Genomic DNA, 27,672 nt, shown 5'->3' with positions numbered 1-27,672 from the left:
ACAGACATTTCCATCTGCAAAATATTAATTATAACCATGATTAAGCTCCCTTACAGATTGCATTTGGATTAACTTGAAGGTGAATATCTGGGTCAATTATTTTATATCTCAGTTAATATTCCTAGGAAATACATTGAGTTATATAACTAATCTTTCATCTAAGTTGGGCACTTGTATTTAGTATTTTATTTTATTTTATTTTTTCAACATCTTTATTGGAGTATAATTGCTCTACAATGGTGCGTTAGCTTCTGCTGTATAACAAAGTGAATCAGCTATACATATACATATATCCCCATATCCCCTCCCTCTTGTGTCTCCCTCCCATCCTCCCCATCCCACCCCTCTAGGTGGTCACAAAGCACTGAGCTGATCTCCCTGTGCTATGCAGCTGCTTCCCACCAGCCATCCATTCTACATTTGGTAGTGTATATATGTCCATGCCACTCTCTGACCTCTTCCCAGCCCACACCTCCCCCTCCCTGTGTCCTCAAGTCCACTCTCCACGTCTGCATCTTTAGTCCTGTCCTGCCCCTAGGTTCTTCAGAACCTTTTATTTATTTATTTTTTTAGATTCCACATATATGTGTTAGCATATGATATTTGTTTTTCTCTTTCTGACTTACTTCACTCTATATGACAGGCTCTAGGTCCATCCACCTCACTACAAATAACTCACTTTCCTTTCTTTTTATGGCTGAGTAATATTCCATTGTGTGTATGTGCCACATCTTTATCCACTCATCTGTCGATGGACACTTAGGTTGCTTCCATGTCCTGGCTATGGGAAATAGTGCTGCAATGAACAATGGAGTACATGACTTTTTGAATTACGGTTTTCTCAGGGTATATGCCCAGTAGTGGGATTGCTGGGTCATATGGTAGTTCTATTTTTTAGTTTTTTAAGGAACCTTCACACTGTTCTCCATAGTGGCTGTATCAATTTACATTCCCACCAACAGTGCAAGAGGGTTCCCTTTTCTCCCCACCCTCTCCAGCATCTATTGTTTGTAGATTTTTTGATGATGGCCATTCTGACTGGTGTGAGGTGATACCTCATTGTAATTTTGATGTGCATTTCTCTAATGATTAGTGATGTTGAGCATCCTTTCATGTGTCTGTTGGCAATCTGTGTATATTCTTTGGAGAAATGTCTATTTAGGTCTTCTGTCCATTTTTGGATTGGATTGTTTGTTTTTTTGATATTGAGCTGCATGAGCTGCTTGCATATTTTGGAGATTAATCCTTTGTCAGCTGCTTCATTTGCAAATATTTTCTCCCATTCTAAGGGTTGTCTTTTCATCTTATTTATGGTTTCCTTTGCTGTGCAAAAGCTTTTCAGCTTCATTAGGTCCCATTTGTTTATTTTTGTTTTTATTTCCATTTCTCTAGGAGGTGGGTCAAAAAGAATCTTGCTGTGATTTATGTCATAGAGTGTTCTGCCTATGTTTTCCTCTAAGAGTTTTATGGTGTCTGGCCTTACATTTAGGTTTTTAATCCATTTGCAGTTTATTTTTCTATATGGTGTTAGGAAGTGTTCTAATTTCATTCTTTTACATGTAGCTTTCTGGTTTTCCCAGGACCAATGACTGAAGAGGCTGTCTTTTCTCCATTGTATATGCTTGCCTCCTTTATCAAAGATAAGGTGACCATATGTGCGTGGGTTTATCTCTGGGCTTTCTATCCTATTCCATTGATCTACATTTCCATTTTTGTGCCAGTACCATGCTATCTTGATTACTGCAGTATAGTCTGAAGTCCGGGAGCCTGATTCCTCCATCCGCATTTTTCTTTGTCAAGATTGCTTTGGCTATTTGGGGTCTTTTGTGTTTCCATACAAATTGTGAAATTTTTTGTTCTAGTTCTGTGAAAAATGCCATTGGTAGTTTGATAGGGATTGCACTGAATCTGTAGATTGCTTTGGGTAGTATGGCTATTTTCACACTGTTGATTCTTCCAATCCAAGAACATGGTATGTCTCTCCATCTGTTTGTATCATCTTTAATTTCTTTCATCAGTGTCTTATACTTTTCTGCATACAGGTCTTTTGTCTCCTTAGGTAGGTTTATTCCCAGGTATTTTATTCTTTTTGTTGCAATGGTAAATGGGACTGTTTCCTTAATTTCTCTTTCAGATTTTTCATCATTACTGTATAGGAATGCAAGAGATTTCTGTGCATTAATTTTGTATCCTGCTACTTTACCAAATTCATTGATTAGTTCTAGTAGTTTTCTGGTAGTATCTTTAGGATTCTCTATGTATAGTATCATGTCATCTGCAAACAGTGACAGTTTTACTTCTTCTTTTCCGATTTGGATTCCTTTTATTTCTTTTTCTTCTCTGATTGCTGTGGCTAAAACTTCCAAAACTATGTTGAATAATAGGGGTGAGAGGGGACAACCTTGTCTTGTTCCTGATCTTAGCGGAAATGGTTTCAGTTTTTCAACATTGAGAACGATGTTAGCAGTGGGTTTGTCATATATGGCCTTTATTATGTTGAGGTAAGTTCCCTCTATGCCTACTATCTGGAGCGTTTTTATCGTAAATGGGTGTTGAATTTTGTCAAAAGCTTTTTCTGCATCTATTGAGATGATCATATGGTTTTTATCCTTCAATTTGTTAATATGGTGTATCACATTGACTGATTTGTGTATACTGAAGAATCCTTGCATTCCTGGGATAAACCCCACTTGATCATGGTGTATGATCCTTTTAATGTGTTGTTGGATTCTGTTTGCTAGTATTTTGTTGAGGATTTTCGCATCTATGCTCATCAGTGATATTAGCCTGTAGGTTTTTTTGTGACATCTTTGTCTGGTTTTGGTATCAGGGTGATGCTGGCCTCATAGAATGAGTTTGGGAGAGTTCCTCCCTCTGTTATATTTTGGAAGAGTTTGAGAAGGATAGGTGTTAGCTCTTCTCTAAGGGTTTGATAGAATTCGCCTGTGAAGCCATCTGGTCCTGGGCTTTTGTTTGTTGGAAGATTTTTAATCACAGTCTCAATTTCAGTGCTTGTGATTGCTTTGTTTATATTTTCTATTTCTTCCTGGTTCAGTCTTGGAAGGTTGTGCTTTTCTAAGAATTTTCCATTTCTTCCAGGTTGTCCATTTTATTGGCATAGACTTGCTTGTAGTAATCTCTCATGATCCTTTGTATTTCTGCAGTGTCAGTTGTTACTTCTCCTTTTTCATTTCTAATTCTGTTGATCTGAGTCTTCTCCCTTTTTTTCTTGATGCGTCTGGCTAATGGGTATCAATTCTGTTTATCTTCTCAAAGAACCAGCTTTTAGTTTTATTGACCTTTGTGATCTTTTCCTTCATTTCTTTTTTATTTATTTCTGCTCTGATCTTTGTGATTTGTTTGCTTCTGCTAACTTTGGGGTTTTTTTGTTCTTCTTTCTGTAATTGCTTTAGGTGTAAGGTTAGGTTGTTTATTTGAGATGTTTCTTGTTTCTTGAGGTAGGATTGTATTGCTATAAACTTCCCTCTTTGAACTGCTTTTGCTGCATCCCATAGGTTTTGGGTCATCGTGTTTTCATTGTCATTTGTTTCTAGGTATTTTTTGATTTCCTCTTTGATTTCTTCAGTGATCTCTTGGTTATTTAGTAGTGTATTGCTTAGCCTCCATGTGTCTGTATTTTTAGTTTTTTTCCTGTAAATGATATCTAGTCTTACAGCATTGTGGTCAGAAAAGATACTTGATATGATTTGAATTTTCTTAAATTTACCAAAGCTTGATTTGTGACCCAAGATATGATCTACCCTGGCGAATGTTCCATGAGCACTTGAGAAGAAAGTGTACTCTGTTGCTTTTGGATGGAATGTCATAAAAATATCAGTTAAGTCCATCTTGTTTAATGTGTCATTTAAAGCTTGTGTTTCCTTATTTATTTTCATTTTGGATGATCTGTCCATTGGTGAAAGTGGGGTGTTAAAGTCCCCTACTATGATTGTGTTGCTGTCAATTTCCCCTTTTCTGGCTGTTAGCATTTGCCTTATGTATTAAGGTGCTCCTATGCTGGTTGCATAAATATTTACAATTGTTATATCTTCTTGGAGTGATCCCTTGATCATTATGTAGTGTCCTTCTTTGTCTCTTGTAATAGTCTTTATTTTAAAGTCTATTTTATCTGATATGAAAATTGCTACTCTAGCTTTGTTTTGATTTCCATTTACATGGAATATCTTTTATCATCCCCTCATTTTCAGTCTGTATGTGTTCCTAGTTCTGAAGTGGGTCTCTTGTAGGCAGCGTATATACAGGTCTTGTTTTTGTATCCATTCAGCCAGTCTATGTCTTTTGGTTGGAGCATTTAATCCATTTATATTTAATCCATTTAGATTTTAAGGTACATTAAAATCCATTTACATTTACATTTATCTATATGTATGTTCCTATTACCATTTTCTTAATTGTTTTGGGTTTGTTATTGTAGGTCTTTTCCTTCTCTTGCGTTTCCTGCCTAGAGAAGTTCTTTTAGCATTTGTTGTAAAGCTGGTTTGATGGTGCTGAATTCTCTTAGCTTTTGCTTGTCTGTAAAGGTTTTAATTTCTCCATCGAATCTGAATGAGATCCTTGCTGGGTAGAGTATACTTGGGGGTAGATTTTCCCTTTCATCACTTTAAATACTTCCTGCCACACCCTTCTGGTTTGCAGAGTTTCTGCTGAAAGATCAGCTGTTAACCTTATGGGGATTCCCTTGTATGTTATTTGTTCCTTTTCCCTTGCTGCTTTTAATATTTTTTCTTTTTATTTAATTTTTTATAGTTTGATTAATATGTGTCTTGGTCTGTTTCTCCTTGGATTTATCCTGTATGGGACTCTCTGCACTTCCTGGACTTGATTGACTATTTCCTTTCCCATATTAGGGAAGTTTTCAACTATAATCTCTTCAAATATTTTCTCAGTCCCTTTCTTTTTTCTCTTCTTTTCTGGGACCCCTATAATTCGAATGTTTGTGTGTTTAATGTTGTCCCAGAGGTCTCTAAGACTGTGCTCAATTCTTTTCATTGTTTTTTCTTTATTCTGCTCTGTGGTAGTTATTTCCACTATTTTACCTTCCAGGTCACTTATCCGTTCTTCTGCCTCAGTTATACTACTATTGATTCCTTCTGGAGAATTTTAAATTTCATTTATTGTGTTGTTCATCATTGTTTGTTTGCTCTTTAGTTCTTCTAGGTCCTTGTTAAACGTTTCTTGTATTTTCTTGATTCTATTTCCACGATTTTGGATCATCTTTACTATCATTACTCTGAATTCTTTTTCAGGTAGACTACCTATTTCCTCTTCATTTGTTCGGTTTGGTGGGTTTTTCCCTTGCTCCTTCAACTGCTGTGTGTTTCTCTGTCTTCTCATTTTGCTTAACTTGCTGTGTTTGGGGTCTCCTTTTCGCAGGCTACAGGTTCGTAGTTCCCATTGTTTTTGGTGTCTGCCCCCAGTGGCTAAGGTTGGTTCAGTGGGTTGTGTAGGCTTCCTGGTGGAGGGGACTGGTGCCTGTGTTCTGGTGGATGAGGCTGGATCTTGTCTTTCTGGTGGGCAGGACTGCATCTGGTGGTGTGTTTTGGGTTGTCTGTGAACTTATGATTTTAGGCAGCCTCTCTGCTCATGAGTGGGGTTGTGTTTTTGCCTTGCTAGTTGTTTGGCATGGGGTGTCCAGCACTGGAGCTTGCTGGTCATTGAGTGGAGCTGGGTCTTAGTGTTGAGAAGGAGATCTCTGGGAGAGCTCTCGCAGATTGATATTACATGGGGCTGGGAGGTCTCTAGTGTACCAATGTCCTGAACTCGGCTCTCCCACCTCAGAGTCTCAGGCCTGACACCTGGCCGGAGCACCAAGACCCTGTCAGCCACACGGCTCAGAAGTAAAAGGAGAAAAAAAAGAAATAAAATAAAATAAAATAAAATAATGTTATTAAAGTAAAAATTTTTTTAATTATTAAAATAAAAAAATTAAAAATTAATTAAAAATAAAAGAAGAGAGCAATCTAATCAATAAACAAATCCACCAATAGTAACAAGCGCTAAAAACTATACTGAATAAGAAAAGGATAGGGCTTCCCCGGTGGCGCAGTGGTTAAGAATCCACCTGCCAATGCAGGGGACATGGGTTCGAGCCCTGGTCTGGGAAGATCCCACATGCCATGGAGCAACTAAGCCCATGTGCCGCAACTACTGAGCCTGTGCTCTAGAGCCCGTGAGCCACAACTACTGAGCACGCGTGCCACAACTACTGAAGCCTGTGTGTCTAGAGCCCGTGCTCCGCAACAAGGGAAGCCACCGCAATGAGAAGCCCGAGCACCATAACGAAGAGTAGCCTTTGCTTGCCACAACTAGAGAAAAGCCCGTGCGCAGCAACAAAGACCCAACGCAGTCAAAAATAAATAAATAAATATAAATAAATAAAATACATTTTAAAAAAAGGACAGACAGAAGCCTAGAACAAATGGTAAAAGCAAACCTTTACAGACAAAATCACACAAAGAAGCATACACATACACACTCACAGAAAGAGAGAGAGAAAAAAAATATATATATATATAAAAAACGAAGAGAGCAACCAAATCAATAAACAAATCTACCAATGATAATAAGCTCTAAATACTAAACTAAGATAAAAATAAAACCAGAAACAAATTAGACACAGAAAGCAAACCCCAAGCCTACAGTTGCTCCCAAAGTCCATCACCTCAATTTTGGGATGATTCATTGTCTATTCAGGTATTCCAGAGATGCAGGGTACATCAAGTTGACTGTGGAGATTTAATCCGCTGCTCCTGAGGCTGCTGGGAGAGATTTCCCTTTCTCTTCTTTGTTCGCACAGCTCCCAGGGTTCAGCTTTGGATGTGGCCCCGCCTCTGCGTGTAGGTCGCCTGAGGGCGTCTGTTCTTCGCTCACACAGGACGGGGTTAAAGGAGCAGCTGCTTCGGGGGCTCTGGCTCACTCAGGCGGGGGGAGGGAGCGGTACGGAGGAGGTGGGGCGAGCCTGCAGCATCAGAGGCGTCGTGACGTTGCAGCAGCCTGAGGCGCGCCGTGCGTTCTCCTGGGGAAGTTGTCCCTGGATCACGGGACCCTGGCAGTGGCGGGCTGCACAGGCTCCCGGGAGGGGCGGTGTGGAGAGTGACCTGTGCTCGCACACAGGCTTCTTGGTGGCGGCAGCAGCAGCCTTAGCGTCTCATGCCCGTCTCTGGGGTCCGCGCTGATAGCCGCGGCTCGCGCCCGTCTCTGGAGCTCATTGAGGCGGTGCTCTGAATCCCCTCTCCTTGCGTCCCCTGAAACAATGATCTCTTGCCTCTTCAGCAGCTCCAGACCTTTTCCCGGACTCCCTCCCGGCTAGCTGTGGTGCACTAACCCTTCAGGCTGTGTTCACGCCACCAACCCCAGTCCTCTCCCTGCGATCCGACCGAAGCCCGAGCCTCAGCTCCCAGCCCCCGCCCGCCCCAGCGGGTGAGCAGACAAGCCTCTCGGGCTGGTGAGTGCTGGTCGGCACGGATCCTCTGTGCGGGAATCTCTCCACTTTGCCCTCCGCACCCCTGTGGCTGTGCTCTCCTCCGTGGCTCCGAAGCTTCCCCCCTCCGCCACCCGCAGTCTCCGCCCACGAAGAGGCTCCTAGTGTGTGGAAACCTTTCCTCCTTCACGGCTCCCTCCCACTGGTGCAGGTCCCGTCCCTATTCTTTTGTCTCTGTTTTTTCTTTTTTCTTTTGCCCTACCCAGGTACGTGGGGAGTTTCTTCCCTTTTGGGAGGTCTGAGGTCTTCTACCGGCATTCAGTAGGTGTTCTGTAGGAGTTGTTCCACGTGTAGATGTATTTCTGATGTATGTGTTGGGAGGAAGGTGATCTCCGCGTCTTACTCTTCCGCCATCTTGAAGGTCCTCTCGTATTTAGTAATTTAAATTCTTATCTTCATGCAATATTTGTGAGCCAAGCCACTGAGTTTCATCTGCCTATGTGAGAACTGTATTTTGTTTTTTCCTTCCTAGAGAGACAAACAGAGGACCCTAACAACAAGCCCAAATTGGCTTACTGGGAAAGGACAGGAAAATAAATGGAGCTGCTGGCCAGAATGTGTCGCCACCCAAGAAGGGCCCTGCTCCCAAGAAAGGCTTTATTTCCAGGCAAACTGTCCTGGATCTATACAGCCCACAGGCCCCCTCCCAAGCCATGATTTCCTGTCAGCAGCTGGTGAGATGGAATTTTCATGGCTGCCTGTGCCATCCCTTGAGTCACTCTCACCCAACACAGGACACCACCTGGTTAAAACAGCTGAAACCCCAAGCTGGCTTCCTTTTTTTAATACGCAGACTGTTTCTTCAATCTGTTTCAGCTTGAAAATTTCCTTTGAGTTTAAAAAACAAAAAATCACAGGTGACAGCAGAGGGCACCCTTCCCTCTGTTATGCCGTTGACACACTCGCCACCTCTGTGAAGCAGTTTTGAACTTGTGTTTGTTTTTCTCGGTTCCTCGGGGTTGACAATGGACACACATTTCCAGCTTGAGCTGACACGCCCATTACTGTTTTGTCATCTCCTTCTCTTTTCCCACTGCCCCTTTTTTTCTCAGCTGGGTGATCTCATATTTGGAGAAACACACAGCAGAAAGGCATGGTGGCCGGCAGCAGCCTTGCTGGAGGACTACCTGAGCAGAGGAAGGTATGTTTTCTGTAGAGCTTCCACTGCTCCAGAATGAGCTAGAAGTGCTGCTTCTCTATGGAGGCTGAGCTGTGCGGTTGAGATCTGTGTTGGGTGCACCCCCCACCCATCACCTAAGGGAAAGCGCACAGGAAACCGTAAAATCCAGAGCATTCCTGCCCTTACCCTCCAATCCCCATCTGTTCCTGCTGTCTGCATGCCACAATAAATGTCACACAGCACATGTCGGGGTCAGAACGAGGGACACTTGAGAAGAAGCAACTTGAGAATTGGTGGTGGATGTAACTCACAGACTCTCCCCCAACAGAATAGCTGTCCCCGCAGCAGCTGGGAAATGCAGACAGCATTATGGCTAGAAGGAAAATGGGAGAAATCACTACAGAAAAGGGAAGATTTGACATATTTTCCTAGACCTTTACAAAGAAATGGGTAGGAAAATATTTATTCCTTGGATCGGGCAGTTTTCTATATTTACTCTAGATAAAATGCCCGCTTCCTTTACCTGATCCTCTTTATTTCTGTGTTATTGTCATTTTGATCTGGACTTCTCAGTCTGCCCTACTCCCCCTACGAAGAGGGCTACAGGATTCCCAAATAAGGCAATAGGTTCCTGCCTGTCACTGCCTGTGATCACGGCCGGGCTATGTGTCAGGGAACCAAGGAAACAGAAAAACCACAACCTTTTTTGGAAAGCCTCCTGCCTTTCTGCATGGAGAAATGTGAAGATTGCTTCGGTGACTCATCCCGTCAAGGTTGAGAGGAGGGTGAATTTTACCTTACATGTCTTTCAACTTATAAGTTTAGTGGTGAAAGTTGCCAATCAAAGCAGGGTGTGTATTTACCACCATTCATTTAGAATGCTTCCTTTAATTTGTGGAGATGACACGTGAGAAGTATCTCCTGTCGGCATCCTCTCCCAGTGGACTGCCTGGTATTCTCTTTCTTATACTGACATCATCTGCTAACCAAAGATGAATGTCCCCGGGCAGTGGCAATGTCCTAAATGAGAATCATCATCTATGCAATCTCCTACTTCAAAACGTTTTCCTAAAAATGCTAGTAGCCCTTCCTAAAAACTCTTGCCCTAAACTTGTTCAGATGCCCATGGCAGTTGACAAGTTGATCAGGTCCCGGTAGGAATTGTGGGGCAGCACAATCTATTTAGGGTGCATGCGTGTAGTATAGATCTTATAAGGTACAAGCTGACTGACGCAACATATAAAGGAAAATCCGTAACATATTAGGAGGTTTTTGGAAACCACAGCTAAGATGAATTCTGGGCTCTGAATGGATTGTTAACATATGCTAGGCTTGCCCCAAACTTCTGCAGCTCTTTCTAAAACCATATTTTTAACTTTGCTGCCAAGGACCAATTACTCATAGGGCACCGCTCCTTTTCTCCCTCTCTTGCTCTCCAGCAATTTTTCTTCTGACTAGATTATAATCGGTTTAAAGATAAGACCAGATTTGTATTTCTTTGATTCCCATTCAGTGTCCAGCACCTCCCGATTATGGATGCTCAATTAACAAGTGTTGAAAGAATATTATTAGAAGAACTACCCTTCACTCTTTGCTCTGAGCAAAGGAGAAATGAATTGCTATATTTTTTTCTTTGCCTTACAGAAATTAGAAGGGGGTGGGAGCCTTGCCTAAGAATTTGTTCCAGTCCGAGGTAAAGAGAAGTATCTGCTTCAAGTCTTGAGCCAAGCCTTTGTATAGCTAAAGGTAAGAATGAAGGGTACATGGCACTGCCGTTTGAAGTGGTGCTATCCTAGGCTCTGTTTCCTAGGTACTAAGATGCCCCTAGCAATAGTCTAGAAGCAGGAGGACGAGAAAAGAGAACTGGCTTTCTGAACAAAAATAAGACAACTTGCCATTTCCATTGTGGATTGAGACTCCCCAGTCCCCAAGAATCCCCAGCTATCCTTTGGAAGGGCGTGTGTGTGCACGCGTGTACACACGTGCACGTGTGTGCACGTCTATGCACGTCCATCAGGCAGGAGTCACTCAAAGGAAACTGAAAGGCTGCAGGAGGAATGGGGGAGTCTCTTCACTTCCACTGGCAGGGATCTCAGTGTTTTCAGAATAATTCAGACTGTGGCTTCTCCATTCTGAATTTTTCTGTGAATTATTATATCCTGAGGGTTACCATTGGTAGAGAAAGGACCTCGCGTGAGCATAGCTAACTGTCAGTAGGGGAGAGAGCTTTTCCTAAAGAGACTGGAACTACTAAGAATGGGTTCTGTCTTGGAGAGAAGCAAGGTCGAGGTCTTGGCTTGTAATAACAACAATTCCTAGTGTTCATTAAGGGATTACTATCTGCCTAATCTATTACTTAGCTCCCGCTAGGCACTCTGATGCTTATTTATATCGCAGCCACCCTCTGAGGAAGACACTATTACTGCCCTTGATTTACAGATGGGAAAACTGGGGCACAGAGAATGTAACTACCTTGCCCAAGGTCACACAGGAAAGATTTGGGCTTGGGCATTCCAGTGGTGCCAGAACACACACACACACATAACTGCCATGCTGCCTTCCCCTCCCACGCTCGGGGGCACTTGGGGTAAAAGTGTGACGTTATTCCTCACAGCTTTGTTAAACTCTGGGAACAGTCTGATGTAGAATCCTAGCTGAAGCTATTTCTATGTTGCCATTTTTCGACGTTTCCGTGAAGGCTGCCAGCACGAACACAGCTGTGTGTCAGTGTTGTGAGAGATGATGGATAGGGTGGAGTTGGAGAGCTTGGCCTTCCCTGAAGCCACTGTAGTGAGGGGGAATGCTGTCTCCTATTCTCGGTGCTCAAGAGCAGTAAAGGCAGAGCTGGGACTGGTGGGGGGAAGTGGCTGCGATGCGGATGGACACAGGAGGGAAGGGAGGTGCTCTACCTAGAGGAAGGGGACCTTGGGGGGGGGAGCGGCGGTGTGTGCACAGAAATAATCCTCACAGCTAACAAACCCTGAACATGTGAGCAAGGTCTACGGGAGGCAACGGGACTTCTGTTGTAGCAAGAACAGTATGGCTTCCTCATCTGAAAGAGACAGATAGACAAATAGAGAGGAGGACAGAGAAAAGTAAAAAGTGGTATTAAAACTCCCTAAGAGTTTCAAAACTCAGTAAGCATGACTTGGCAGCTCTAATAACTTACTGCATTCAATTTGCAATTTCCATGTGTTGTGAAATTGCCAAAAAGCAGCAGACATAGGTCCTATTTAATCCCCCTACCCTATTCACAACGTCTAGTCAAGTGCATTTCTTAAATGTCTTCCGGCTTTAGTTATTACAATTTGGTGCTCTGCAACGTGGCTGGCTGAGTCCAGTCGGGCTGCTTTAACAAAAATACCATAGGCTGGGTGGCTCAAACAACAAACACTATTTCTCATAGTCCTGGAGGCTGGGAAGTCCAAGATCAAGGCACTGGCAAATTTGTGTCTGGTGAGGACCCTCTTCTTGGTTCGTAGATGACTGTCTTCTCACCGTGCTCTCACATGGTGGAAGGAACGAGAGAGCTCTCTGGGGTGTCTTCTTATAAGGGCACTGATCCCATTCATGTGGGCTCCACCCTCATAACCTAACCACCCATTAAAGGCCTCACTTCCTAATGCCATCACCCTGGGGGTTAGGATTTCAGCATATGAATTTTGGGGGGACACAAACATTCAGTCCATAGCAGGGGCCCTGAACGGTTGGAGGACTCTGGCTGAGGGAGGCTGGGATGTGGGTTCATGTGTGGAGACTAGAGACTAGTGGATGACACGGGAGTTGGGACTCTGCCCACATCCCTTGGGACCTGTACTTTCATAGTCTCCCCACCTTGGTTTGGGTTTCCTCAGAAGCAGACCCTGAGACGAGGATTGGAGTGCAAGTAGTTTGGGGGTGGGGAGTAACTGCAGGAAGCCCTGGGTTAGGTGTGGAGAAGTGAGACAGGTAAGGGAAGGAAGTCAATAAAAAGAGCTTTATCCAGCAGAGTCCATGGTGGGCAACAGGAGCTCAGTCTCACTGGGGAACTGGGGTGCCAGTGGAGAATATGCATCTCAGACTTCTCTCTCCTAAAGGTTTTGGGAGGTTGGTCATTGTTGAGGGCTCCTTCTGGAGCGGGGGTACTCCTCTGCTGTGGGCAGGGAAGGCTTGGGCCACCAAAGACAGCCAAAAGGCCAAGAGCTGAGATGCTGGCATTTGGAAGTCAGGCCAGAGTGCACTAGGGGTATGCGCTGGGCCCCAGCTTCACCTCGTATATCCTCCTCAGCCCTGTGACCAGGAACCCTCACATGTCCCCAACTTGTCAGCCCAGGCCGGAGGCTGTGGCCGAGACGAGGCAGAAGCTGGCTGTGTCCTGCGCTCACAACCTGCTGCCCTCTGATGGCCCGCTGAAGCAATGGTGTACATAGTCATGTGCTTCTCAGGTTAGCCAAGAAAGGCCGTTTCCTAAAGTTTCCCAGACATTGGGAAAAGAATTCTTTTCTTCTAGCTTAAGCATCTTAGCTTGGGACTAGGATGAATAGACTTTGGAGAGCTGGGCTCAGAGCCTATCGGCCATGAATCATTGTTCCAATGGAATTGTGCTTCTGGAATTCTTAAAACATTAACACAAGGTTTTGGAACACAATCTCTCTGTGAGTTGGGTGTGGCGTTGGTCGTGCCTGTGCTCTGGGGTATGTGCATCCAGGATGTCCTCTTTATTATTACGGTGGCCCTTTGGTTGTCTGTATTTGGATAAATGCGGTGGAGCGAAGGATACAATGCTTTAGAATTCGTAGCATCGGTTCCAAGATTTTCTGAGAGCACCTGTTCCCTGCCACTGATTCAGGGAGCCATCTTGTCACCCTAACGTGTTTAATGTTCTTGGAGTGTTCTGGACAGAGGGCCAAGCTTCTCGTTAATCCGGGTCGTGTTGTTGTCGGGCAGTGGTGACGTACTGTGGGCGTGTGTGTTCTTGCCCAGGCGAAAGGACGGGTGCGACTGAGCTGTTGGGTTGATTTCTTTGGCTCTTTCTTGGTGTTGTCAAGAGGGCAGACCCCTTAGAAAACTGACATATAACTTCAAGAGGCAGATTGAAGGTGAAGAAAGTACAGAAAGCACAAAAATTATGCGACGGATGCTGTAAAGTCAAATGAATAGGACAATTATATAAGAAACGGGGCCAAAGCAAACTCAGGAACTCTCAGCCCGCTTCTTACTTGCCGTGTCCTGGAAGTTTGAACACGTAAACAAAGGAAAGCGTGAAACAAGCCACACTCAGATCCGACCACAGAGCTATAGATAAAATGAGGGAGTCCAACTGCCCAGGAAATCTGTTTCCCTCTCTGCTCCTGTTCATTTAAATGTAATTCTTAGTCACTCTTGTGAGATAATTTTAAAGATAGGAGATCTGCAAGGCATTGGCAGGCTACTTCTTGACAAGCTAAAACTGTTAGACATTGATTGTTCCAATGAGGGGGAGAAAACCAACAGAGGCTTCTAGGCTGCGTGGCAAATGCAACCTTCCTGGCATATTACTCTTCCTATCATCATTCTTGCTCACCAATTCCAAGATCTGATGGGTAAGATTCATTTTTAGGACACGAAGGAGTCTTCTGATGTGTTCCAGAATGTTCTCTTAACAGGGGTCGGCAAACTTTTTCAGTAAATATTTTGGGCTTTGCGGGCATGCAGTCTCCCTGTCAACTACTCAGCTCTGCACAACAGGCACAGAGAATACATAAACAAATCGGCATGTCTAGGTTCCACTAAAACTTTACCTACAGAAACAGGTGGCGGGCTGGATTTAGTCGCCCTATAGTTTGCCGTCCCCCTTCTTTACATCTTGAACTGAATGATGGTTTCATAATTGCAGTCAGTCCTGCATATCCACAGGGTTCACATCCACGGATCCAACCAACTGCAGATTGAAAATATTTTTTAAAAATTCCAGAAAGTTCCAAAAAGCAAAACTTGAATTTGCTGGGCAATGGCAACTATTTACATGACATTTACATTGTATTTATAACCATTTACATAGCATTTACCTTGTATTAGGTATAAGTAATCTAGAGATGATTTAAAGTATGTGGGAATGTACAGAAGTTATAGGCAAATATGCCATTTTATGTAAAGGACTTGAGCATCCACAGATTTTGGTTTCTGTATGGGGTCCTGGAACCAGTCCCCCATGGATACCACGGGACAACTGTATATGTGTATGGAAAATTTCATTAAGCCACGGTACACTTAAGATTTTGCGCATTTATATAAATGTTATGCCTCCATTCTTTTTTAAAAAGTGACATAAGCTTCTTTCTTTCCTCTTCCCTTTTCCGAGCTGCCCCAGCATCCTGCCACCCCTACACCTCTTTTAGTAGCCCTTCTGAACACTTCAGAGAGAAAGACTCCAGGAATCTGCCGCGTGGCTGACAGGCTCTTGGTGCTCCGGCCGGGTGTCAGGCCTGAGCCTCTGAGGTGGGAGAGCCGAGTTCAGGACATTGGTCCACCAGAGACCTCCCGGCTCCACGTAATATCAAACGGCGAAAGCTCTCCCAGAGATCTCCATCTCAACGCTAAGACCCAGCTCCACTCAACGACCAGAAAGCTCCAGTGCTGGACACCCTATGCCAAACAACTAGCAAGACAGGAACACAACCCCACCCATGAGCAGAGAGGCTGCCTAAAATCATACTAAGGTCACTGACACCCCAAAACACACCACCGGACGCGGTCCTGCCCACCACAAAGACAAGATCCAGCCTCATCCACCAGCACACAGGCACCAGTCCCCTCCACTATAGGAATTAAAATAATAACCTGATCAGCTCGGTGCTTTGTGACCACCTAGAGGGGTGGGATAGGGAGGGTGGGAGGGAGACGCAAGAGGGAGGGGATATGGGGATATACGTATACGTATAGCTGATTCACTTTGTTATACAGCAGAAACTAACACAACAATGTAAAGCAATTATACTCCAATAAAGATGTTAAAAAAAATGAGATAAAACTTTCCTTTTTAATCGGCATAGTGTCACAGATCATCTGGTGGATCCTTTTAAACCGGTGTCTGGGCATTCTCTGGCGGTCCAGTGGTTAGGACTCTGCGATCTCACTGCTGAGGGCCCGGGTTCAATCCCTGGTCGGGGAACTAAAATCCCACAAGCTGCGCAGCGCGGCCAAAAAACAAACAAAAAAAAACTGGTGTCCGCCACAGACGGGACACTGATTCAGCAACTTGTAACAGGAAGCCACACAGCAGTGGCTGAAAGGGTTGATTTCTCTCTTTCCCAGCAGCTCTGCACCTTAGGGATCCAGCCTCCTTCTCCCAGTGGCTCTGTGACCTTTGTTTGTCACCTGTGCCTGCATGGGAGATGGAAAGGCGGGGGGTACAGCCTTTCTCTTTTAAGGCACATCGTCTCTTCTCTCGTGCCACTGGCCAGAATTTAGCCACTTGGCCATATCTAGCTCTGAAGAAACCTGGACTTTTAGTCTTCATTTGATTCACGGCTGCCCAGAATAAAGACCGGCATTTTGTTATTCTGGAAGAAAGGAAGAACAGATATTGGATGTCAACCGGCAATCTGACCTTCGTCTGCCGGGGAGTATGGTGCCTATTTCCCCCACGGCTTTCACAAGGCAGTTATCTTGGGTGTCCATGCTAGTCATGAGAACATCTTACTCCAGTCCCCAGGCAAGGACTGGCCTCCTCGTGATCACGGCGAACTACTGGCTCTGTAGAAAGGCAGACGGAAGCCTGAGAGGCGCAGGTGGTGAAGCCTATGCGCAGGACATCTCTGCTCTGCAGCCTGGAGGCCAGGCTTCGCGGGAGCCAGCAGGGGATGGCAGGGTCCCTGGGCCGCTGGGGAGAAGGCCTGGGCCCCAGGCCTCAACGTGCTGGTAACTACAGTGAGTCTCGGGTTCTCAGCTGTTATATGCTGATTAGTCCCACATTCTTACATTCATAGCTGAAGTTATTTTTGGATCTCTCCCCTTGGAGTCTTGCAAGCTGCTCTAAGTCCACGTGTCAAAACAGAATTTACTATGCACTTTCCAAATGGGCTCTGGTCTAGTGCCCGTTCTAACTCATTATTCTGAAATGCATGCAGTTAGAGTATTTAAAGTGTCTCTGGGCCTGGCTTTTGCTGTTGCCTCTGCCTGGAAACCCTTTTCTTCCTTATTTTCGGGGTTAATCCGGTCTTTCTTCCAAATAGGAGTCACCTCCTCCATGAAGTCTTCTCTGATACCCTTTCTTCCCCTCATTGGGCTAAGGGCCCCTTCTCTCTGCTGCCGAGCTCTCCTGGACACGTTGCATTGGCCTCACAGTGTGGATACCGTGCCCCTCTCTGTCTCCTCCTCTTGGGGAGCAACCTGAACGATCGCTTTTGTAATTCCCACTGTACCTCTGGTGCCGGGCACCGTGCCTGGTACATGGTAGGTGACGATGAACGTTGGTTGCTCTTGAGTAATCTGTCAATATGAGGAGACTTGGTGACTTTCCAGGGATGCTTCCAATTGTAAAATGTTAGGACTCACAACGCCCAGTGTCGAATGTCTGAAATATTGTTGCGCTGACTGAAAAAAAAAAAAAAGCACAACCTAAAAGTTGAGAGTTATGTTTTATTTGGCGGACAAACTGAGGACTTAAGCCTGGAAGACAGCATCTCAGATAGCGCTGAAGAGGTTAAGGGGGGAGCCAGGATATACAGGAGTTTTGTAACAAAGACCGGGTAGTCGGAACATCAAAAGATGACTGTTAATGAAAGAAAACCAGACATCTCAAGTTAATGAATTTAGCGCTTTTCTGTATATGGGAAGACGCAAGAGTCTGGGCTCACTGAAATCATTCCTTTGATACACACTTTAACTATCTAGGGCCAGCGCCCTGCTTTTCTCCGTCCTGAATCCCCTCAGGGTGCACGGTCAGGGCCGCTACAGTGGCTGCGGGCTTGATGGTTGCAACTTCCTTTGTTTACTGATATGGCAGGAGACATTTTTCAGCCGCAGTTGGAAGTACAGTGGTGAGAGAAGTTGGGATCTTCATGTCTCCTGCCTCTTGTTTATAGAAAAGCTGACGTCTCCAGGCCTCTCTGAGTCACAAAAGAACAGGCTCAAGCAGCTAATGATTAGGACAATAGAGTCACAGACTCAGTGTCCGATGCACCTTCCCGCGTTGTCTTATAGATACTGTAGCTGCCACCAGAGGGAAAAAGCTAACTGCGTGATGACCAGACTGTAGCCATGACATAAACTGCTCCATCTTGACCAGCACTGAGTCTACGGCCAGCACAGTTCCAAGAACTGGCCTTGAGAGAACGGGATTAACACGACTGCTCATAATAACCTATAGCTTAGTGGGCATCAAAATAATTGTAGCTTGTTCTGCCCATATATATAAATGGGCAAATACAACTGTCAGCAAAGAGATGCTACAGACCCATGTCGACATCTTCCAGTCTAAGAATACGGCGCCCTGTCAGCATGAAGAAGTTACAGAAGACGGACGTTCACCCATGATCCCACAGAAATGGAATGATCTTCTGACAAGTGGGGATTTGTAAGCAGCTTTTCACAGGAAAGAGCTCTCTGCAGGAAAGAGCTCTCTGCAGGAGGCCCCCTTTTGTCTTGTCACTAACCTTAAACCAGGCGCCCCCAGGCTCTATTCATCTCTGGCCCTAGCACACCTATCAAATCTTCTGATCACACAATACCTTGCCTAACTAGTCGTTTCTTTCCATAGATCAAAGAAGTAGAAATGAAGAATAAGTAATTAACAGAATCAAAGAAGTAGAGAAATGAAGAATAAGTAATTAACAGATGACCAGATCTCTTCCCTGGCTTCCCCTTTAGTAATCCTGTGAACAACCTCTAAAGAAAAATCACAGGAAGTCGACGAGCCTGCATGCAGTGGCGGGTGGAGACGACTCTGACCTCCTATCTCAATGATTAACTGAGATGGCTTCCCTTTTTCCCTTTAAAAACTTTCATGGCGGAGCAGAATCTTTGGAGGTGGTTCCTGGGGGGCACTGAGTCCACTATTTCCCCAGATTGCCGGCATTCTGTATAAAAGCAACTTTCCTTTCTTCCAACATTTGTCTCTCTCTCTCTAGTATTGATTTTCAAGCAGCCAGCGGCTGGACCTGATTCAGTAACAATCTGCTCATTGACTCGTGTGACAGACTGAAGTGAAGAGAGAGGGACAGTTTCTGCTAGTGGGCTTTGGGCACATTGACCTCTTTGAGACTCGGCATCTTCATATGCTAAATTTAAGTAATTATACCTATGTCAGAGTCTGTGGGAATTAAATGATAATGTTTAAAAGAATGGAGAGAGAGCAGTGTAGTGGTTAAAGCATGGACTTGAGAGCCAGATGGAGTTCAAATCTCAGCCCTGACACTTATAAGCTGTGTGACTTAAGGTAAGTTGCTTAACCTCTCTGTGTCTCAGATCCCTTCTCTGTGAAGTGACCATAGTAATAGCACCTTCCTTATAGGTCTGCTGAGATGCTGCAGTGAGTTCTTGTATGTCAAGCACTGTCCTACACTGCCTGGCACAGAATATGTGCTATACAGGAGTTGCTCTTATTATTTGCTCTCACAATACCTAATGCAGGGCCCAGTCCATAGCCGGAATTAGTACATGTTGGGGTGTTTTTCTCCTGCCCAGGTGCCCTAAGGAGGTTACGGAGCATCCCTTTTCTTCTTCCAGCACTCTCCCCCTTCCTCCCAATCCTATCACAGCCTGTTAGCTATACCCAGTAAAAATCCCAAAGAACAGACTTCTTTTGGGAAAATGAGGTGAGTCAGAAATGACTCCTGATTGCTGGGTTCTGCACTGTCACAAATCTGCCCCAGACGTGTTACCTGCCAATGCCCACTGCCCTCTTCTCCTCGAAACCACCCCACTTCATGGCCCCTCCTCAACCCAGGAAGCTGAATTAGGCTATTCTCTGCTCATAAATGGGCCTAGGAATCAGTCAATTCATAGGTCTGCTGGGAACAGACGAATTGGGCCAGTGAGATTTCACCTTTGAGGAACTGGAACCAGTCACATATAAAGAATCTGCCATCACCCTGATACCAAAGCCAGACAAAGACACCACCAAAAAAGAAAATTTTAGGCCAATATCTTTGACGAATATAGATGCAAAAATTCTGAACAAAATGTTAGCAAACCAAATGCAACAACACATAAAAAAGATCATACACCACAACCAAGTGGGATTCATCCGAAGTTCACAAGAATGGTTCAATATACGCAAATCAATGTGATACACCACAAAAACATAAGAAAAGACAAAAACCACATGATCATCTCAATAGATGCAGAAAAAGCATTTGACAAAATTCAACATCCATTCGTGATAAAAACTCTTACCAAAGTAGGTATAGAGGGAACATATCTCAACATAATAAAAGCTATTTATGACAAACCCACAGCCAATATAATACTCAACGGTGAAAAGCTGAAAGCCTTCCCGCTAAAATCTGGAATAAGACAAGGATGCCAACTCTCACCTCTTCTATTCAACATAGTATTGAAAGTCCTAGTCACAGCAAACAGACAAGAAAAAGAAATAAAAGGTATCCAAATTGGAAGGAAAGAGGTAAAATTGTCACTATATGCAGATGACATGCTACTATATATAGAAAACCCTAAAGACGCCACACAAAAACTACTAGAACTAATAAACGAATTAAGCAAGGTAGCAGGATACAAGATTAACATAAGAAATCAGTTGCATTTTTTTACACTAACAATGAAATATGAGAAAGGGAATGTAAAAAAAAAATACCTTTCAAAATTACACCCCCCAAAATAAAATACTTAAGATTAACCCTGACCAGGGAGGTGAAAGACTTATACATTGATAACTATAAAACATTAATAAAGGAAACTGAAGATGATTCAAAGAAATGGAAAGATATCCCATGCTCTTGGATTGGAAGAATTAATATTGTTAAAATGGCCATACTACCCAAAGCAATCTAAAGATTTAATGTGATCCCTATCAAATTACCCATGGCATTTTTCAGAACTGGAACAAATTATCCTAAAATTTATATGGAACCATAAAAGACCCAGAATTGCCAAAGCAATCTAGAAGAAAAAGAACAAAGCAAGAGGTACAACCCTCCCAGACTTCAGACAATACTGCAAAGCTACAGTAATCAAAACAGCATGGTATTGGCACAAAAACAGACATATGCATCAATGGAACAGAATAGAGAGCCCAGAAATAAACCCACACACCTACAGCCAATTAATCTTTGACAAAGGAGGCAAGAATATACAATGGGGAAAAGACAATCTCTTCAGCAAGTGGTGTTGGGAAAGTTGGACAGCCGCATGTAAATCGATGAAGTTAGAACACACCCTCTCACCATACACAAAAATAAGCTCAAAATGGCTTAAAGACTTAAACATAGGATATGACACCATAAAACTCCTAGAAGAGATCATCAGCAAAACATTCTCTGACATAAATCGCACCAATGTTTTCTTAGGTCAGTCTCCCAAGGCAACAGAAATAAAAACAAAAACAAACAAATGGGACCTAATCAAACTTACAAGCTTTTGCATAGCAAAGGAAACCATACACAAAACAAAAAGACCACCTACAGAAAGGGAGAAAATGTTTGCAAATGATGTGACCGATAAGGGCTTAATTTCCAAAATATACAAACAGCTCATACAACTCAACAACAAAAAAACAAACAACCCAATCAAAAAATGGGCAGAAGACTTAAACAGACATTTCTCCAAAGAAGAAATACAAATGGCCAATAGGCACATGAAAAGATGCTCGGCATCGCTAATTATTAGAGAAATGCAAATAAAACTACAATGAGGTACCACCTCACACTGGTCAGAATGGCCATCATTGAAAACTCTACAAATAACAAATGCTGGAGAGGATGTGGAGAAAAGGGAAGCCTCCTACACTGTTGATGGGAATGTAAGTTGGTACAGCTGCTATGGAGAACAGTATGGAGGTTCCTCAGAAAACTAAAAATAGAATTACTAGATGATCCAACAATCCCACTCCTGGGCTTATATCCAGGCAAAACTTGAATCCAAAAAGATACATGCGCCCCTATGTTCATAGCAGCACTATTCCCAATAGCCAAGACATGGAAACAACGTAAATGTCCATCGACAGATGAATGGATAAACAAGATGTGGTACATATATACAATGGAATACTACTCAGCCATAAAAAAGAATGAAATAATGCCATTTGTAGCAATATGGATGCAACTAGAGATTATCACATTAAGTGAAGTAAGTCAGAAAGAGAAAGACAAATACCATACGATATTACTTATATGTGGAATCTAAAATATGACACAAATGACCCTATCTATGAAGCAGAAACAGACTCATGGACATAGATAACAGACTTGTGGTGGCCAAGGGGAATGGGTTGGGGGAGGGATTGAGTGGGAGTTTGGGGTTAGCAGATGTAAACTATTATATATGGAATGGATAAACAACAAGGTCCTACTGTATAGCACAGGGAACTATATTCAGTATCCTATGATAAACCATAATAGAAAAGAATACATAAAAAAAATGTTTATATATGTATAATTGAATCACTTTGCTGTACAGCAGAAATTAACACAACACTGTAAATCAACTGTACTTCAATTAAAAAGATAAATTAAAAAAAGAAAAAAAAAAAGAATCTGCCAGTTTGAGGTGCAGAAAGACAGCTGAGGTGATCTGCGGAGACTAGCTGGGTTGTGTTAGTGTTGGAGAACTTGAATGAAGACCCCGGGGCTGGGAGGGCAGCCTGGGTTCTAGAATCCTCTTCCACCTGCAGGCTCTGAGACAGAGAAGTATCTCGGCCTCTGTGATCCTCTATCTCCCTTACCTATGCCAGGTGCATTCCAATAGCCAACCTCTCTTATTTTAGTAAGCTGAGGGAGCATTTGTTTCTTGTAGCCAAAAGACTCCACATAAAAGAATCTGAGAGCTTCAATGCAAACCTGCTGAGACATGACCTGAGGGGATTTATCTCTGGGAGGAAGAGATGAAAGCTCTGGGCAGTATTTTGATTTCTCCTAAGCAACCTTTAAGACACCAAAGTTATGAAGTCAGGTTTTACCAAAAGAGATAATCAGCAATCTCCCAGCCCATAACATCTGTGCATCTTAACTGTGGGGAAGAAATTCTGCAGACAGCTCAGGCCGTACCTGTGCATGGGTACTGCTAATGAATGACGGTCATACTGAAGACACTGTCTGACCTGAGTGCCCTTCCTTTATTTGAGGATGTGGGGATTAATGATCTCTTCTACTGGGCAGTGGAGTCCCTTTGATTTATGGTCTTGTCCATGGAAGAGTGGTAAGTAGACTTCTCCTCCATTAAAATGGGGGGTCTTATGGCTTCTTAGAGGCCTTAGGGTCAAGTTAGGTTTGGGTCTCAGCTCTATTACTCATGGTTGGGCATGTTACTTATCTTTGCAAACCTTGGTTCACAAAGCTGACAGATCCTCATCTGTCAACTGGTAATAAAAAGACCTTCCACTCAAGTTTCTTGTGAAAATTACATGATAATTATTTTGAAAGTAAAGTGTTTGATAAATCACGGGTAATGTAATAAGGTTAAGGTCCAGGAGGCCCCATAAGGGAGAAGACAGTTTCATAGTTGAGTAATTAAACAGCCTTGGGTTGGACCAGTACAGGTCTTGCAGTCTTTATGAGCATAAAAGTTTAAAAATAAGATTTGTTTACAGGGTTAACCTGACATTGCTCCTTTGGGATAAACAGGTGCTATGATTATACAGTTGGTGAAGAATTAAAAGCACAGAACTGATCTTTGCTTTATTGGAAAGCTCTTGCCAGCAGCAGACCTGGCATTAGAAGTTTAAGAACTGGGTGTGTTTCCCTGACTATTCCACTGCCTCCTTGCTGACGTGGCAGTGACATTTCATCCCCACTTTTGTTTCACAGCATTAGCCCTTGTGTCTTCAGAACTGACTTAGCATCTCTGAACCTTTGGGATGTCCAGGCATCGGAGCTGAATCAATTGAAGGCAGTCCACGACCTCTTGAAGGCCTGATCCTATCAGGATCATCCCATCAGTGACAGATGGGAGGACACATGCACATCCATTCTTTTTTTTTTTTTTTTTTATTTATTTTTGGCTGTGTTGGGTCTTTGTTGCTGCGCGCAGGCTTTCTCTAGTTGTGGCGAGCAGGGGCTACTCTTTGTTGCGGTGCATGGGCTTCTTATTGCGGTGGCTTTTGCTGCAGAGCACAGGCTCTAGGAGCGTGGGCTTCAGTAGTTGTGGCACGTGAGCTCAGTAGTTGTGGCGCACGGGCTTAGTTGCTCCGCGGCACGTGGGATCTTCCCGGACCAGGGCTCGAACCCGTGTCCCTTGCGTTGGCAGGCAGATTCTCAACCACTGCGCCACCTGGGAAGCCCCCCATTCAGTCTTTGACCATCCTCGTGTCTCCAGCCAAGAAGAAACTGAGAAGGCTGCCTGGGTGATCTGAACAGTTGTCCTTACAAACTGGTTGGAGATGGGGCTCCTGACAGCTGGGAATAAATCAAGCAGCCGACTCAGACGGGAAGGCTGGCGGGTGTGTAGACGGTCAGCCATCATTCTTGTCTTGCTGTACAGCCTCAAAGAGACGAAGTGCTCCACGCTATCTGGCTCTCCTGCGAGGTGGCCACTCGGGCGATGTCTCAACACCCCATTCTGATCTCCGCTCTCCACTCTCACACTCCCTGCATTGACTCTGCAACAAACTTGAGGTCTTTCTCTGGGATCAGTGTCATCAGAAGAGAGGGAGGAAGAGGAGGAAGAAGAAAACCCCGCACACTGGCATATTCCACGTTCTTTTTAAAAGAACAGGAGAATATGTACGCATTTCTGGCTTTAGATCTGTCTTATCGATTGCCAATGAAACTTTACATAACTAAATTCTTTGATTCTTTTCCAAGCTCACTCAAGTGCCATTGATGGGATTCAGGTCCTCATAGGTTGCTGGACTGAGGGCCTCGGTTCCTCACTGGCTATTGGCTGGAGTTCTCCTTTAGTTTTTGGCCACGTCGGCCTCTCCACCGAGCAGCTCACAACATTGCAACTGGCTTCCAACAGAATGAGCCAGTGAAGGAGGAACAGCGGGAAAGCAAGACGGAAGCCACAGTCTTTTTCGTGAACTAATCTTGGTAGTGCCATCTCCTCATTTCTGCTGTGTCCTCTTAGAAGTCATTAGGTCCAGCTCACCCTTAAGGAGAGGGGATTACACAAGGGCATGAACACCAGGAGGCCATTCTACAGGCTGTGGGCCACTGATGGGAGTGATTTTTTTTTTTTATACTTAATTTTTTCAGAGCAGTTTTAGGTTCACGGCAAAATTAAGAGGAAGGTAGAGAGATTTCCCATATGCCTCCTACCCCGAGTTTTTTTTTTTTTAATTTTTTTACACAAATTGTTTTTTTTTCTTTCTTATTTTTCTTCACAAACTGTTTTCAATGAGAGCTCTGTAGCCCAAACCCTGTCCCCGACCTCCTTTAGGGTCTCCAACAATGATTCTGAAATCTAAATTTAGGAAGGCCAATTGTTCACTGTGATAAATGGTTCAGTTATTACCCAGTTGGTTTTGAACCATCTAACCTTAAGGCAACTGCCTCTACACTACCCTACTCAAATATTCACTAAAATAATATTAGGGCACAGGAAATAACTTATATTTCCCAAGTGTTGAAGAGAGTACAACTACCCTCAAATTACTAAATTCAGAAAAGTTAAGGGCAGAAAGGGACGACTATAATGATATTGTTTAAAGAAACTGAATATGAGAAAGGTTAAATAGAGGGTGAGAACCCTATTTTGTAATTCCCAAAGTTGTGGTCCTCCTGTGACATTGTTATTTCATATAGAATTTCAGGTCAGTTTAGACCTGAAGTCCAAGTGGCAGCTTCCCAATGTGATCCCTTTGAGGTTGCTGCGCTCCACTTGGAGTGGAGGACCTTAGCTGGAGGTCACCTGTCATCTGGGTAATACTGGTGCCTGAATCCAGCCTGTCAAGGTTTATTTTGATCAAAGCTCTTTCAGACCTTCCTGAGACCAACACTCAGGTTTGCACGACCTGCATATTTTGTAAACAAGTGTAACATGGTGATCCTAGTTAGGAGTGGATTTTATTTAAAGCTTTGGGAGAAGCTTGAAGAACAGACACTGGAAAAATAGACAGCTAAACACTGGGGATTGGATTTTTGCTTCCTAAGGGGTAGAGATGTGGATTTACATTTGAGGCAAACTATCCCTTTGCTTTGAGAAAAATATCACCATGGGCCTTTTAGTTATGCAAATGTGAAGCAAGTGGTACCTACCGTTAATGGGGAAGGCTAGAACATGATCCAGAAACTAGATTTTACTGGAGATCCCAGGACTCCTGTTTGATTGTATACATTGCACGCATTTTGCTTATATAAATTGTGTGCATCTTTCAGCTGGGCTAGTTCTCTGTAGACTTCACAGTTTCTGGGGAATGAGCTGTGAGTTATCTCAGTAAATTTAACTGTAAGTTGGTGTTTGTTTGGGAGGAGTCATGTGTGTTCTTGGTCTAGTAGCTGTTTACAGGAGACCCAGAGTTGAGAACACAAGGTTTTACAGGAAAAACAAAAATGAACGGATCAACTTGCTACCCAGCTTTTAAGGAACGACCATTTTGGGGTCCTATTTATAGTGTTCTCTGTAGCTGGGTGGAAATGAGTTGGTTTTACTTTTCAGTGCATGGGGACAAGCTCTGAAAAGTGGATATCAAGATTCGTTAAAACAAAAAACAAAAAAACGAAAGCAAGTTCAGTCTTCAAATCATCTTCTATCCTTCATCATAGCAAAGAGTTTGTATTTAATGCTGGATCCTGAAACAAAAGTTTGCACAGGGGTCAACTGTCCCCCACCCAAGTCAGTTCCCTTCCAGAAGTGGGCAGATTGTCAGACCCCCCAGAACAGGGTTGGATCCCTGCAGAAGTGGCTTTGAGGATAGTTATTCTTCCGGAAAGTACACCATGTCTGTTTCTGGTTTGGCTTTTCAGTTTCCTGGACTCATTCTTTTGAACAGAGGGAGCAAAGCCTAGCTAAATACTACAGCTCAATCAAACCTCACTGCTAAATCCCCATCTCAAATGGTTTAAATGCATTGAACTCTCCCAGCTCTCGGTTACTTTCCCTTAGTTCACTGTAGAGGGTGGGTCTTTGAGTCCCAGGAGACTTCTCACATTTTGCTGTTCAACAGCTGTTTCCAGAGGCCTGTTATCCTCACACCCACCCAAGACTGGAAATAGCACCGTGTCCCTCCCTGTACAGTCTGTGCTTTCAAAGGCACAGTTTGCTCAGCCCTGCCTTTCCGTCTCTTTCATTTTCCTTTTTGGTAAACAAGGAAGCAGGCTATCCTGCTTAGTTGGTTACAAGTTATTTTCAAAACCCTTCCACCACGGAAAGCAACGGAATGTATAAATGCAATGGATGTAAATTAGGGAAACAACCAACTTGTGATGCGTGCTTTTTAAGAAAGTATTGGCTCTTCGGACATAAAGGAGATTGTTGTGTTGACTGACTCTGTGTTGGAGACACCAGGGCTTATTTATGAAGATTTGCGGAAGAACAGCTTCCTGAAACGGCAGGGTCTGCCTCTGACATTTGCTTTTCAAGACTTTTTCTGTTGCCAATCCTTTCTGATGTTTAGTTTTTTTTAAAAATTGAGATAAATTCACATAACATGAAATTAACCATTTTAAAGGGAATAATTCAGTATAAAGGGAACAATTTAGTATATTCGCAATGTCGTGCAACCACCACCTCTGTCTAGCTCCAAAATGTTTTCATCACCCCCAAAGAAACCCCTGGCCATTAAGCAGTCACTCCCTATTCCCTTCTCTCTCCCCAGCCCCGAGCAACCACCATTCTGCTTTCATCCTCTATAGATTTACCTATTCTGGATATTGCATATAAATAGAATCATATATTATATAGTCTTTTGTGTCTGCCTTCATTCACTTAGCGTAATGTTTTCAAGGTTCATCCACGATGTAGCGCGTATCAGCACTTC

At 43.6% G+C, this 27,672-nt stretch overlaps 1 protein-coding gene and 1 long non-coding RNA gene across 2 annotated transcripts in view; one reads left to right on the top strand and one right to left on the bottom strand.

Moving 5' to 3' along the window:
- EGFL6 (EGF like domain multiple 6) overlaps positions 1-27,672 on the bottom strand; it is a 294,169-nt gene that overhangs the window by 173,610 nt on the left and 92,887 nt on the right. The window lies entirely within an intron of this gene.
- LOC118888662 lies at positions 8,563-15,139 on the top strand. Its single transcript, XR_005018340.1, has 3 exons — positions 8,563-8,642; positions 10,266-10,367; positions 14,941-15,139. It is a non-coding gene; the product is annotated as an uncharacterized LOC118888662 (long non-coding RNA).

This window comes from Balaenoptera musculus, chromosome X (genome assembly GCF_009873245.2).
Source record: "Balaenoptera musculus isolate JJ_BM4_2016_0621 chromosome X, mBalMus1.pri.v3, whole genome shotgun sequence".
Taxonomy (NCBI): domain Eukaryota; kingdom Metazoa; phylum Chordata; class Mammalia; order Artiodactyla; family Balaenopteridae; genus Balaenoptera; species Balaenoptera musculus.
The sequence above is the reverse complement of the archived record's forward strand: the minus strand, read 5'-3'. Positions and strand labels throughout refer to the sequence as shown.